Source organism: Leopardus geoffroyi, chromosome B3 (assembly GCF_018350155.1).
Source record: "Leopardus geoffroyi isolate Oge1 chromosome B3, O.geoffroyi_Oge1_pat1.0, whole genome shotgun sequence".
NCBI lineage: Eukaryota > Metazoa > Chordata > Mammalia > Carnivora > Felidae > Leopardus > Leopardus geoffroyi.
The window spans coordinates 83,250,012-83,266,322 of record NC_059337.1 but is presented as its reverse complement, the minus strand read 5'-3'; the positions used below and the strand labels follow the sequence as shown (position 1 = coordinate 83,266,322).

Here is a 16,311-nt window from a genome sequence, read left to right as displayed (position 1 = left end):
GGGGGAGGGGGTACCTGGGTGGCTCAGTTGGATAAGAATCTGACTTCAGCTCAGGTCACGATCCAAGTGCTGCATTGGGCTCTGTGTTGATAGCTCAGAGCCTGGAGCCTGCTTCAGATTCTATGTCTCCCTCTCTCTCTGCCCCTCCCCCACTCATGCACGCTCTCTCTCTCTCTCTCTCTCTCTCTCTCTCTCTCTCTCTCAAAAATAAAAATTAAAATGGGAATGATGAAATCTACCTCATGAAGCTATTGTTGATAGGGTCTACCTCATATCATTGTTGTATTAACTGAGAAGTCACACATTTAGTATAGTTTCTGGAATATACATTTGCTTGAACAGATATAATTTGCTGCTGTTGTTAATGCTACTGCTGCTAACACTGAGCCTGGTGCATAGTCTATTCTCGATAAATATAAATTCATTCCCATTTCCTGCTATGTCAACGCCGATAATATTTGAAATCCATTATTTGAATGTGTTGTTCTGTGAGGAAAGGTAACTCTGTTTTTTTTTCCCCCTGGTTTGATTAGATGATGAGTCAGTTGGCCCATCAAACCAGTCTTCCTAAACTACAAGTGATCCTAGTCATGCCTCCCCTCAGTCCGTTAATGTGGAAGATTGAAACAAAGTTCAGAATGGACAATCTCATTAAAACTCCCCCAAATGCAGGATTATTCATATGAGGAAAATACTCTATGGAAGTTGGAGGATATTCATTCATTCAGTCAGTCAGTCAGTCAGTCAGTCAGTCAATAACTATTCAGTGGCCTTGATAAATGCAGGATAGATTACCAGGCCCATTAGCCAAACCTCTGAGTGAGCAGCGGATGGCTAGCAGTAGTTCATCCGATTCATGATGGGAGGAGGAGGTGAAGGAAGAGTGAGTTTAGAATTCTCAAAATAGCAAAGAGAGCTGTGGGCAGTAATTTCTTTTAGAAATAACTAGAAAGAACACGCTGACCCAACAGGCTGTCGAAGGCCCAGAAGTGAATTTCAAACTCCATGTAGTATGTTTAAAATAGGCACAAAGCTGAGAGATACTGCACCAGAGATCAAAGAAGGGTTGTGTGTGGCCACAAAGGTCCTTTTATTTGCTTTTGGAATTGAGGGAAGGATTTATTCACTGATTCTCCTTATACAGGTCTGTGCATGTGCAGGCTCGGAATTTTAAACTGTCCTAAGGGCTATGGCTCAAGATCTCCACAAACATTCTCGTTCAACAACGTTTTAATTTCCTCTATCTCCCTCAAAGAGCAAAGCTCTTTGGGGGCTGGATTGTTGGTGGCCTGACAGCATTTGCTACATCAGGATAGAGGAAAGAGAGACCATGCCATGCTCAGTTTGGCTTCCCCTCCCTAGCAGGAGAGTAAAAAGTCTCAGTGTTGCTTGGGTACCTCTGACAGGAAAGGAAGTGGGAAGTCAGAGGTGAAGCCACTTACTAGCTCTATGACCTTGGCCATTCACTAGGGGTAGTTTTAGTTTCTGCATCTGTCAAATGGGCATAAAAGCCTCATACTTAGCCTTACATGATGACCATGACCATCCAATGAAACGTTCAGGAATGTGTTCTGAAACCTCCTCCTCTTTCTGCAGACTGAAGGGTCTGTCATGGTCTGCATCTGGCCACGAAGAATAAATCCAATGCAAAAAATACACAGTATGCCTCTCAAACCTCAGGAAGCAGAGAGCAAGAGATTTGGGAAGAATGGATTGATATTTTTTATACTGGTAACCTGAAGAGATAGGAGTAATTCCCAATGCAACTCTTTGTAAAAGTAACAGGCATCAAAGGTGTCAGAAAAAAAAAACTGAGCCTTTGTTTATCATCAGGGAATTGCTTTCCTGTGGTTGTGCTGTATTTTTTGTTGAAGAACACCTTTTCCAAAACGTTACTTGGTGCCAGGCTAAATCTCAATGTACCGACCACAAGTTTCAGCGGCTACTGTATCTTGACTCCCATTTCGACCAGTAAATCTTCACCTCATAGCTTTGGTCTTGTAAATCGAAGGGCTTAGGCTCGGCTGACCCTTTTTTTTTTTTTAAATGGAAGATTAATTTGAAACTTACTTTCCCTCAACCCATTTGGCCATCCGCTCTCACATCTCTGAAAAAGGGAGAGACTCAGAAGGGGCGGAGCTAAAGTTTCATTTTTGGGCTGCCATTCCTCCGAGTGCCTGCTCTCTGCTGTTTATCAACATGCTACAGTTATGCAAGTGACGTCAGGTGAAAGACACTTGAGGATCAGGTAGCATGCTCACCAGTGGCAGGAGATGCTGAATGCTGTGGTTCACTCTGGATTTGTATTACAAGAGGACATTTTAAAGTGGCCCCTTCTGATCATGTTAAACAAAAATAGAGGTGAATGAAGGTGAACATCTGAGACTTGGACTAAGCTCCTGTAGGCAGGGATATTTCAATTTTTTTGTTTTATTTATTGAGATCTCCCTCCCCTTTACTTAATGTACGGAGCCAAGTTATTTTGCACTGCCACCAAGCAGGAGCTTTTTAAATGATTCAGGGAAGTATAGCTTTCATTTAGGCTTGTGCCCTCCAGTCTGTTTATACTGGTCGATACACTTGTCTGAAAAATATAATGGATTAGCACATCATTCAACAAGCTAGTCAGAAGGCAAGCTCAAGGCGACAGACACCAAAAAGTAAATTACAGTCAGTTGTAGGGGTAGGCCATGCCTAGAGCTGGGAAACATCGTATCAGCACAAAACCTGTATTCTCCCAGAATGGTGGCAGAACTGAAAGGGATGAAAAATTTACACTCAAATATAATAAAACAATCAGCTCTACAAATTCATATGGTACCATAAACTGTGGTTTATGACACCGAAGGCAAGGGAAACTGGCTCTCACGACCACCCCACACATTATAACCTCAGCTGGAAACAGACACGGATGGCATTTGTTTCATTTAATAGGCCCACTTTTGCAAGCAGGCATATATCATGGCTTACTTTATACATTCCATTTAGATATTTGTAAAATGCCAATTGTCGTCGGTTTGTACTTGGCAAACCAAGGGTTAAGGTGGGCTGTAAGGGGTTGGTGGGGGGGACTAACAACAATTTATTCTTTCTTAGCTTCCCCTCTCTCTCTCTCCACTCCTTTTCCTTATTTCCTTTATTCTATTCTCGTTCTGAAGAAACAAAAAGCAGGATTGAGACTCTTTCTCCAGATCTTGAATTTATATTTTCTGTATCACCTACTCTGAGGTGAACCAAATCATCACTCCGGTAGACATAAGAAGTCTACTTATAATTATTAAACAGCTGTCTATTTAATAACCAGTGACAATTAAACAGAACAGTTAGAAAGGCTTCTTTTTTCACCATGAAATAAAACTCCAAACAAAAAACAAACAAATCACTTCCTTCACTAAGAGCTCAGTGAAGGACTGTAATGTTCTCAGACACTGTGCCTCCTGAAGATATTCTTTACCAATCATGTACGGATCGGTTGGAGAAACAGATGAGCAGAACAGCAATGTGGGAGCCTCAGTCTTCAGAGAGAATATTAAAGACCAATGGAAAATCTACAAAGTCAAAGAGAGACTTGCAAAATCATCCATCATATGGGCTGCTCATATGAGGTTTAACGGAAGCAGAAAAAGAAGCAAAGATGGGATTTCAAAGTTAACAATATTAACAGAAAGTACTTTCTCCATTTTTTTTTCCTTTCTATACAAATGATCAGATGTTAGTAGGGGGATTAGTGAATACAACCCTTGAATCTTGGCTTCCGATATTCTGAGTGGACCTCAGCACCTGTTACCAGTGGAAACGTCAGCGCTGGCAGACTACAGTGGTGGTTAATGAGCTACATTAAACGGTGCTAGTTAATTGCACAAGGTGTTGGCCCACTATTGAATCCATTCTCCCTCCAGAGTATCCTAGGATTTTTGGCTCATGGGAGATACCTACATTGGGTTTGACAGAAAAGGGAGTTACCCTGGCCTTGACCTTGACTGGACTTTCCTGCTTTGGTCTTTCCTTACCACTACCCCCACTGGTACTTCCTATCTCTGTCTGTTGCACCCTGTGTGGATGGACCAAGGCTGATCAATCCCAGCAAAGGCAACTACCTAGATTTTTTTCTGGCCTCACCTTTACCCAGTGAGCAACACGATGAATTCCTCTAAAACAAATCTCTCTCCTTCCCCACCTCTACCTCCAATCTCCTCAAATACCTCAAATTCTCCTCCATACCTCAAATTCATACCTCCTCACTTCTCCTCCTCCATACCTCAAATTCTCTCCAGCAGAAGCAAGAAATATTCCTTTTTATTTCTTCAGGTTCATGGCCTTCACACTACTAAGCTTATCCTTTTGAGTCCTGGGTCCAAAGATTATCCCTCTTTTGAACCTTTAATATATGTTTTCTGCATGTCCAACTTCTCAACCTAATGTTCAACTCAAAGAAGCTGAAAAATGAGATCTAGCAGCCCTGTGTCTCCCCCAAACCACCTTCCCCATCTGCTACCCAACCACGTTACCCCTGAACCGCTTAGAAGAGAGGCTAATACAACTAGATACATTTGTACCTCTCATTCAACAACCCGCTGCATTTTGGTATCAGCCTTCCTGGTGTTAGTGATGACATTCACATCGCTAGTAATCTAACTGCTGGATGCAATGGCTTTTTCCTGTCCTCATAGTATTCTAACTTTCAGGCACATGATCACATCCTTTCTGAACAATTTCTTGTTCTTTGACCTTCCTAATGACATCTTCCAGGTTCTTCTTGAGGAAGAGATGCTCCAGGTCACTTTCTGATAATTTAAAACATTTTTTTAAAATATTTATTTTTGAGAGAGACAGAGAGTGAGCGAGCGTGAGCTGGGGAGGGGCAGAGACACACACACAGAATCTGAAGCAGGCTCTAGGTTCCGAGCCGTCAGCACAGAGCCTGAAGTGGGGCCCAAACTCACAAGCCAAAACTCAGATCGTGACCTGAGCCAAAGTGCGATGCTTAATAGACTGAGCCACCCACGTGCCCCACTTTCTGATCATTTCTACTTCATTTTATATAGTACCTTCTCTTTCTCTGCCTCTCAGTAAATTTGGATCTTCTCAGGATTACTTTCTTAGTGGCCCCTACTCCCTCCTTCTTGAACTGCAAATTCAAGATCCTTAGGAAACTCATCTACCTTTTCTCGTCCAGGTACAATCTACATGCTAACCACTGCCCAACCTGTAAGTTTAAACCCATTATTTCCAGCTCTCAAGCCAGTTTATCCAACAGGCCAGCCCACAAGTTTCTCAAATGCCACATGTCTAAATTGGAACTAAGTTTTAAAAATGCACTTCCTTCCTGCTTTCCACCACATTGGATCAGTCACCAAGCATTGATCTTATCTGAAAAAGGCCTCTCAAATCCATCCCCTTTTCTTTATTTCTACTGGTGTGCCTATTGTAATTTGATTTTCATCTCTTCCTTGGGCCATTTATCTGCCTTTTAATTGGAAGATGCCACCTATCTTCTATTTTTTTTCCAGAATAAAATTTTTTGGCCCTGAAGCACAGATCTATTATTTCACTTTTCCCTTTAAAGAATTTCATGGTTCCCCAGAATCTAAAGGAGAAAGTCCAATTTCCTTAGCTTCCTACAACACCATTTTCAATCTGGCCCTGTCCTAACTTCCCAGACTCCTCTCTTACTATAAGCAAGGACTTTGCAAACATGCCTCCCTTTGCCTGGAATACCACTTTCCCCTTTTCCATGTGGAAAATGCCCATCAAGGCCTGACCTAAAAATCATTTATTATTATTATTATGATATTATCATTATTATTATCATTATTATTAATGATAATAAACAGAGCAAATCCATTTCAAACTCCTCCAGGAAGAGTTAGTTACCCACATTCTTTGCTCCTGTGGTTTATAGTGCATCTCTTGACTGTAATGTGTGACATTCATTATTCATTAAAATATTTGAGATCGACGCTCCACAGGTCAGTGCAAGTTGGTTGCCATGCCTATGGCATCTTGAAGAGAAGACACTGGGTCCTTGAGCAGGCAGGAACTGTGCCTAACAACATCAGTTTTTAGCACAATTTTGGACACATGTGGGTCACTCAGTACTAGCCGAATGCTGGCATGATTGAAGACACATTAAATGTGTGGCAAATAACATGGGTATGCTGTGTTTAGACCCTTGTTCTTGATTACTGGGCCTGCTATCGAATCTTAGAGTATTTCTCATAATGTGCAACATCAGAAGTTTTGGATATAACTATATAACTTTACCGATGTTTTCAGAAGTTCATTTATATACAGTGGCATTGTGAGAATAACTATTTTATGATACTAAGCAGGATGCTTAATTGCTCTAAGTCTCAGTTTCTCTTAACCCATAAACCTTGAATAGTTCTATTTGTTAATTACCTAAAACTTCCCAGAGGCAGCTGGCATTAACGGTTAACAATGAGTGCTTTGAGGTGGGATGGTTTTAAAGTGGGATGGGTTTAAACTCAGGTTCTGCCACTTTATTTTTTTTTTTAATTTTTTTTTTTCAACGTTTATTTATTTTTGGGACAGAGAGAGACAGAGCATGAACGGGGGAGGGGCAGAGAGAGAGGGAGACACAGAATCGGAAACAGGCTCCAGGCTCTGAGCCATCAGCCCAGAGCCTGACGCGGGGCTCGAACTCACGGACCGCGAGATCGTGACCTGGCTGAAGTCGGACGCTTAACCGACTGCACCACCCAGGCGCCCCAAGGTTCTGCCACTTTATAGATGTACGACCTGCTGTTTTACCTCTCTGAGCCTATGTTGTCTTATCTATAAAATAGGGATAGTCACCGGGCCTAACAATGGTGCGTTACAAACTTTAATGGCAGGAAAGTGCTTAGAACAATACCTGGCACAGGGTAACGGCTTCATAAATGTTACTTATAATTATTGTTCATCAGGAAGTTACAAACGTGAGCAGAGAAGATCCACGTAGTTATGCCATGGCTTTGCAGAGAGGACACCAGGAATACACAAGTCAATCATATAGATAATAATAGCTCAGAATTATTTAGAATTTTATACATCTCAGTGTGTTCATACATTTTAGATCCTCAGACACCCTATGAAAGGTTTGGGAAATGTAATAAATATGAATTGACCATGTTTAAGTGTCTAGAGTCAATAAAATCAGTACATATTCGCAAAAATGAAATACCCTTGTTAAGAAGAAAGTCAGTCTGTCCTTTGAATTAGTCCAGGATAAAAGGGTAACGGCGAGGTATCTGGGAGAACTACAGTTATTGACATCACTGACCTATAAACATATTCCCTTCAGCGTGATATACAGCACTTCAGTACCCTTGTTTTTCTATAATTGCTATTACCAGAGCCTTTCAATTTCAAGTGCTCAAACGAGAGCAATTCATATTTCAGATAATCTGCCAACGAGGAAAACTAATTTCAAAATATTTGATCATAAAAGTTGTCCTCAGCTTCTACAGAGATAATTTAGTCAAATAATATCAGATAATCTGAGAGCAGTCTTAGCAGGAAATTGCCCCATCTAAGCAGCCTCCATTTGCACTTATATAAATGTACTGAAAGTGTAGGAGACTTTGACAGCCTGCCATATGTGATTTCATTCCATAGCCTACCTACTTTACCATCAAAAGTTATATCCTTTGAAGCATTGCCAGAATTACTTTACCCCAGTAGATATGCTAGATGTGCCCTTTAAAAGCCATATCATTTCTTTTCTACTCTGACTAGTTCAGGGTAGCATCTGCTCAACTAAATTCCTTTGAAGGTTAAAAATAAAATAGCCTACTTCTTCCAGGCTCCCCTCCTCCACCCCTACCCTAGTGCTTAGGAGAAAACGTCGAGTGTTGAATGAATTTCAGAGAGCACAGGTTTTAAAGAAGAAGGAGCCTGAGAAATCACCCCCTCATTTCACACTTAAGAAAAATTAAGATCCAGGCTTCTGGAAGGTCCCTTGCCTGATTAGCAGCAGAGGCAAGACCAGAACCAGGTCTCCTGGATCTCAGTCCGGAGCGCTGTCTCCTATTTCTCCAAAGACAAAAGGATCAAGCCAGAAACTGACACCAGAAACACCACCAATGGATGTGGTGTTTTAATTTTCTAAACAGAAAATGAATGCTTGGGATTTCATCTCCAGGAAAACATTTGCTTTTTAGAAATAGTCCTACTTGGCACTCTCTCTCCTCAGTGCTGCTGACAGTTGCAGTCAGTTATTACACTGTTGTGACTTGGAAGCTGATGCCCCCAAACAGATCAAAATTAGGAGCATCGTGATTCAGGATTGTCTATTTCCCCCTCAGCTTGCTAATCTATGCTTCTTTTATAATTATTTTAAAAGGCACTATCTGATTTCCTGAGCACCGCCCCAGGTGTTCTCAGTGATAATGAATGGATAAACATATCATCCAGTGTCACAGAGCAGTTGTGACATTTTAGAAATATCTTCAGTTCAACTCTTCTAATTTCAATGTATGTTACACCCAAGGTTGCAGGCCTGTGTTTTTACTAAAGAGCTGAATGAGTCCCAGTAATTGCATGATTTACTTGTCTGCTCAAGTGAAAAGGTTTTGAAATGTGGTGAAATGGCGCAGTCGTTTCCTGGTCTTTGCAAACCCTGCAATGTCAATTTTAATTAATGAACTGGAAAAATTATGTTTTTTTTTTTTTTTTTTTTTTACTTTTTTCCTTTATTATTTATTTATTTATTTTTTTATTTCAGGGAATTGGTTCCCAGTCTCACCTCTTATTTTCCTGTAATTTGCATCTTCTGTCCTGAGGGATGTGCAGACTTTTGTCATTCCCACAGATATGCAGACAGGACATCACAAGCATGCTAAGCCTCTGCAGCACAGCAGCTCAAAGTGATCCTGGCCAACTAGAGTACACAGTCTGATCATGTTTCCCTCGTCAGAACCAGGGGGTTGCAAATAACAGCCCTATTACACTGGGACACTCAGGTTGAGGAGATCCCCATAGTTAACTAGGAATGGTGAGCCCTGCTTGCTCTTCAGAAGTTGTCTGCCAGAATAACCTCATTTCCACATAGTCGCTGCTGATTGATCTTAAAGTGAAATGCCTCCTCCGAACACTTTAATTTTTGCGCCTGTTTCCTCTACCCGCTTCCTTTTGATTTCATCAAGGAGTAATGATTCTCTGCATAGATATTTAAAAGCAAGAAAGAAACTCACCACTTACAGGAACGTTTCACAACACAAATAATTTTTGTCTTGTCATTTCACAATTTTGCTAGCCTCGACATTTCTTAAAAGAAAGCAAGCCAGCACAGTTCATGGGAAAGAATCGGATCCTAGCTAATGCGACCATTCCTGTTTTCTGGAAACATTCCTCTGCACTTCTCAGATATATAGACAAGTACTTTTGCGCAAATGTTTTTTAAGCTCTCCAAAGTATCAAGTTCAACAATTAGGGACTTTGATGAACCAGATCTAAGCATCTAACAAAGTACGGTAGGAACAAACACCCGAAAGTCCAGAGAGACTACAGAGTAATAATAAAACTCAGAGGTTTACGTACATCGTGTATGTGTTTATGCTCCTTAAAGCCTTAGCTCTTTCCTAATCGAGAGGCAATCTTCTATTGTTTCCTTGGTGAAGCATTACTAAAAGGGATTGCCTGTGGTTCTAAAGCAAGGCTCCTATCAGGGAGAGAGGCCAGAAGGGAGGAGGCTGCTTGATACAAAGCTTGCTTCTCCGAAACGTAGAAGAAAACACTAAATGGAATGCATGATTCTTTACCTGAATTCAAATCCTGCAATACTGATACACTTCTGAGATCTACAAAATGTCACACCTGGTACAAAGGTATTTTCTGTTGCCTCTGCAAAAGGCCATAACTTGCCCTGAAAAAAAATCCTATCCCAAATCACTTTTTTTTTCCTTCCTAAGAAAAAGTTCCCTCTGCATACGTTCTCTTGCTCTTGGAAAGTTTGTGTAGTTATTGAAAGTAGTAGATATAATCTGCCGGCATATGTCAATTTAACAGCATCAGAGGAAGTTTTTGTTTATTCCTGAATGTGGTAAACTTGCTGTTGTAGGAGGCTGAAAGGGGAGGAGGCACCCAAAGGAAAACCTGGTTTGTTGTTTTAGTGAATCATTTTGGAAATTATTTCCGTCAGTAGACAAAAATGCAGTAGGCATAAAAGCCAAATCAGAAAGAAAGCAACTTACACATTCATATGTGTATATAGGCGTGCACATCAAAGGATGGTCTAAATCACTGAAACAATTGTTCTCGGTCTCTTTAAAAATGACCACTTAGGAAAAAGACATTGCATCTTGGACAGTCATCCAAAGGGGACTGAGGAACAACAAGGATAAAAGCCACAGGGCATTTGTTGTCTAAAACTGGCATCGATTCTCAGGTTATCAGCCTAGTTCTAGAACTTATGCAAAAACCTAAAGTCAATTTCCTTATTATATTCCTACTGAAATTATCACTGAAATTGTCGCCATGTTACTCCTGTCATGAAAACCATGTCTTCTTATGTAAGAGCGAAAACCCAATATAGATTGAATGTGTGCGTGTAGAAATGAAATTTGGATTTCACATGAATTTAACGATTCTATGACCTCCTTCCCCAGAGGTCAAGTTATTTCTTATTCTTCATATGAGCACTGTGCCTTCCCTCTTCACTCTCACAGGGGCCAGGCTAAGTGAGCGAGGATAGCTGGTTTAGGTGCAGAGGTATTATTTTGCATATATTGCCTATATAAGCACCACGTTATAGACAGAAATTATCTTTACTTTCCAACTTTGCATAATAAAATAAGCCATTAAATTAATACCATATAGAAAATACTGCTTGTCAGGCAAAGAAATGTACATTGCTTTCCAGAAAACCAGGGATATTACATTGCCAACGCCTGCATGAATAATACATGGGTTAATTCAGAAAAAACACCATTTCATTATTTAAAAATGAATAAATTACAGACTTAGAATGATGACTAAATTTTCTTCTCCATCTTACTTTTTTGCTCAGTGCTCTACTTTAAAAACAAAAATGAAACTACCATTTTATCCACACAAATAAAACAAGCTAGCCCCTCAAAAAGTATTTTTTTTCCCCTGGCTTTATATTTCCCAATCCCATAAAATGAAGACACTTCATTTTCTTTTTTTCTCCGGATCATATTAACTGCAGAAATTAAGAAGCCATGTAAAAGGTCTTCAGATTATACATCTGAAAATGGTGAGCCTACGTTTTATTGTCTTGTGATGCTGTGATACAGTCTGACTAGAAAAGCCCCCATTGCAGACAGGACTTCCTGTGTTTTAGTCTCAGTGCCTGGTAAAATATGTTCAAAGGAATAAATAAGAAGACTATAATTCTCATGTATGATGATGCGGATTTCCTTCATTTTCTCTCAGAGATTTTGGTTTACTCAGATGGCATGTTAAAAATCGGTCCCATTTGGGGACTGATGAATGCCTGGGAGAGAGAAAGAAATGCACCAGCAATAAGAAATTAATTTCGAGTTAAAATAAGTAAAACATCGCCACGCAGTGCATTTAGGCTGAGCATAAAGTGACAGCCAGCAGATTATTCTACCGATTTCTAATGCTGGAAATTCGGATGGCATTTACTAGCATAACCTTTCAACTCTGAACACATCAATAGAGGCCGACAGTGGCTTGAAATATGATTCCTTGCAGATAGCATATCCTCATTCATCTGACTGTGCTCCTCTGTGCTCCACTGCACAAACAGCGTCTCACCCACTTCTGAGAGGACACTAATAAAAAAGGCATCAATTTTCAGCTCTAGTACTACTGTGATCTCTTTATATGTTCGACATCCAACATTAAATTAAAATGCTGTTATAAATCCTACTTTCTGAATCTGGAATGAGTGTTGGGTTTTTGTCGCATGAGACTGCAGCAAATCTTGTCAAAAGCAAGGAAGCACGTCTTGTTCACTCAGAATTAATGTTGTGGATGAAAGACGGAGGTAAAAGGGGTTGAATATGGTGAACTGAGGGTGTCAAAGCCTGTGGGGACTGTAGCTTGAGGGTGCCAAACCAGGCAGGGTATTTGCTGCTTTCAAGAAGTGGCTAATCAAGAATTGTAATTACCAACGACAAGCCGTGTGGCAGGAAGATTACTGATAAACAGACAGGCGCACACACACACACATGCACGTACATCAACAGAAAAATTTTAAGCATAAAAAATTGTCAATTACTCCTCTCCAGCAGAAAAAAACATTTTCTGAACACCGGTGGTCCTGAGGAAGCCTCACGGGTTACATCAGCTCTTTGCAACAGAGGCTCTCACTGGGACACGAGGCCCAATGGCACTGGGTCACTCGTGATCTGGGCCTCGTGTCAGTATTACATAATTTTAAAGTTACAGGAGAAACACCTCGAATCCCTGGAGGGTGAGGAAACAACATTATTAAAAACTAAAGGGTATGGATTAAAACAGGTTCAGAAGCTTTCTGTGTCAAACCTGGAGGGGAGGAAACGAAACGAAAGGAAACAAAACAAAACAAAACAAAACAAAACAAAACCCTCGCAAGTACAAGGAGGAAAGAAACAGGCTAGCTTTTGACATTTTGCTAAAGATGGGACGGTACGATAGGGGAACATTAGGGAATCTTTCTACTCTTTCTGATAACAAGATCCCTGCTCATATAAATTATCACCTAGAACTCTGTGACCTAAAAGGTAATAAGGCCTTCAACAAAGATACAGGGTGCGGAGCTGCTGTGTTCTGCCCAGCTCATTCATAATTATGGATAAAATAAAGAGGCGTGTTTGCCTATTTGGGAGCAGGGGACGGGGGAGGAAAAGGGGGAAGAATGAGCAGTTCAATATCTGGATCGAACAGAGGAACTTTTTCCCCCAAGGATCCTGCAGGGAGGAACCTTGACATGCACAAAGTCAGAACGTAGACAAAGTTGCCCTGGTGAGAACGATAAGGTCACCCGTGGGATTGCTGAGATTATCTCTGTCAAGCACTCGGACAGCATGCAGTCAAATGATGCATCATGCAGTCATTTTCGGGGGGGAAAAATCAATTTCTTCACCAGGTCGCTATTTGCTTTTCAAAGTGCCCTTGTAGGCCTTCACCACCAAGCATTTATCAATTTAAATGTTGTAAATTGATAATGTGCCACTGTGCCTTGTACTGTTTCTGAATTATTTTGATACTTATATTTTCTCAATAGTCTCTAAACCCTCAGAGCTTCCTCATTCAAAAGGGCATTTTTCTTTGTTACACCAAGAAGTGATGAACTTTTTATGATTAGTACAGGAGAAAAATGCAGACTTGCTGGGGGGAAAAAAAAAACATACAAGCTGCGGAAAATTACACATTTTTCTTTTTCTTTCTTTTTTTTTTTTTTTTTCAAGTTAAGGTATGTCTACTAGCAAGATTTTTAAGACAGGGGCCACAAAGCAATATTTGGCGGGCTACGTATACTCATTTATTCAAGGAGTTATCTCAGTGTTGCCTAAATTTAGAACGCCAACCGAAAAAATGCTACCACATAGCCCCATTATTAAAAGCCCTGTGCTGTGTTGAACTAATACCTTTTTTTTTGGTCTTTAGATCCAGATATCTATGTGATGATGCCAAACAAGAGTAGTAACTTGTAAGGAAAGCTAATGTCTACTTTATTCCCGCCCCCCTAAAGCAATATATATATATATCTTTTACAAGCATGGAAATGAGGATATTAACCACATACTAACCTCAACTCGATTTGCATTGAAAAAATGTAGAACGGAAGAGTTGAGGGTGCACTTTCCAAAAGCAAAAGAAAGACATGGCAGTTGCAACGCGTCTTTAACCTCCAGTGATTTATTGGCCCTCGGCCAAGTTATCAGGGGAATCTAATTCTTCTTTATTATTCAAATAAACCACATTTGGCACCATGGTTCCCTTTCAGAATAGCTTCACAAATAGACTGAGCTCTGTCATTTATTTGACCTTGTACTTGTGTGCTGTCGCTGTAATTTTATTTGCCATTCTATATAACAAATGCAGAGAAACCTAAAATATGGAGATGAACAACAGGATGGGGAAAAGGAGTTTGTGATAAATATATCTGCATGGCTTAAAAAAAAAAGACTAAATGTAAAACAATCATTTCCCCCTTTTCACCCTCACCTCTATTAGCCCTTCTATCTGCGACCACCCTGCCCCTTTCTGCAAGCTGCCTTGGAACAAGCCAGTTTTGTAAGCTTGTCTGTGGCTCTCTTCTCTCTGGCTTATGACAGCAAGGAGGGATCTTCCACCAGGATGGGGATGTGATGAGGAGAAGTGACTCAGGCAAGCTGGGCACGGGAGGCAGGTGGGGTTGGGGGATGGAATTAGGAGGCATCTCAAGAGAGTGATTAGCTGGTTGTAGGGTATTTTCTAATGATATCATGGGGTAAAAAATCTGTTCATCTCCCAGTGTGTTCTAGATCCCACTTTATTTTAAATAAGACTCTATGCTAAATTGAAAACATTTTGCTGGCACGGGTGTGCATCAGAATCATCATCTCTCACCCCACTTTCAAAGAAAAATGTTCTTAAAAAATATAAGTCCATTTTTATCCTCTGGTTAACTGGGACCCATGTCCTCTGCCCCTGGCAACTATAATGTCAAAGTTCTCATCAGTATTTAAGAGTAAATGCAGGATTTGTGTTTGGGTGAGGGAAAGCTGATTTATAAAAGCACATAAAACATCAAATTAGTCAATGCTATTATAAGATCTGGATATCAGAAAATCCCTCTCAAAATGATCTCTGGCATACCACCTGAGGGGGTGGGAAGCGTCCTCTGTCTGCTCATGAAATTTGAAATATGTTTGTTCATGTTTGTTATATGATCCACACAGCCTTGCTCTGGATGTGAACTCCAATGGAAGCAAATCAACATGTCATAATCCACATATGAGCCGCCATGGAGATCGTATTTGAGATTTATTATTATACTGCAGTCCCAGAAAAATTTTGCTTTCCATAAAAAGTGATGTTTCCTTATTTTTTGATGAATGGCTGTATTTCCTTTTTTTGCTTTGGTTACCAGGAAGCTCACAGATAAATTTGAAGCTTTATCAGATCACTTATAACCCTCTTAGAGACTCTATTGTGTGCTCCTACTATGTGGTAACAAATGACTTACTTCTGTCTTTTCTTTTTCCTTATACCTTAGCTCTATTTAGCCATTGTCTTTTTTTTTTTTTTTATTATATACATTTATATAAGCTATTTTCTTTGTGGAAAGAGGAGGATATAAGCCAACGAATGAGTATTTCTCCAAGCTTTAGGTCCTTTATCAAACAAGCATTTTTTAAAATTTATCGTATTAAGTCTCTTTTGGATCCGTTGACAAGTAAGCCCCAGACATACCGGAAGAGATTTCATAAAATCAGGCTATGTATTATTATTATTACATTTTCAGTGTTAGGGAATACACTCTGTTTTCTTTCTTCATTTTCACTTATGCCTATTCCATTATAGCTATGGATTAGAGCTGTCTTTAGCAGCTCTGAAGGCTATCTGCCAGGTATAAGAAGGCATTTAAATCCTATGCAAACCAAACTCATTAATGATATTTGGGGCTCTTTTTTTTTAAGATAGGGCTTCATGGTGAGTAACTAGGAATCATCCTTATCTAGGGAAGTAAGTCAACAGTGCATGTTTCTTTTTATTTTAATTTTTTTAAAGTTTATTTATTCCGAGATGGAGAGACAGCATGAGATGCAGGGGGACAGAAAGAGAGGGAGAGAGAGAATCTCAAGCAGGTTCTGCAATGACAGTGCAAAGCTCGATGCAGGGCTCAAACTCACGAACTGTGAGATCATGACCTGAGCCTAGATCAAGAGTCAGACACTTAACTGCCTGAGCCACCCAGGCACCTCTATTTCTTTTTTTAATGTTTATTTACTTATTTTGAGAGAGAGAGAAAGCAAGCATGGAGGGGAGCAGAGAGAGAGGAAGAGAGAGAATCCCAAGCAGGCTTGAACTCACGAATGGTGAGACCACGACCTGAGCCAAAATAAAGAGGTGGATGCTTAACTCACTGAACCACCCTGGCACTCCGACAGTGCATATTTCTACAACCTGAAAGCACACCTTGAATGTTGCTTTAAATATATATCTCTGGCAGAGTCAAAAGGGCTGCTGAATTGGTCTGAACATCATCACGGATCCCTTCATTCCTGCCATCATGATAACATGAAAGGACTTTACAGAGAATAACTGCCACACATACATGCTGGAAACCAGGAGCTGTTCCACTCAACAGAGTATAGAGGAAAAACCCACTCTGATTGTCTCTATACT

General features: G+C 40.3%; 1 protein-coding gene across 9 annotated transcripts in view; it reads right to left on the bottom strand.

Annotated features, from left to right (window-relative positions):
* NPAS3 (neuronal PAS domain protein 3) overlaps positions 1–16,311 on the bottom strand; it is an 861,794-nt gene that overhangs the window by 224,000 nt on the left and 621,483 nt on the right. The gene's annotated exons all lie outside the window — the stretch shown is intronic.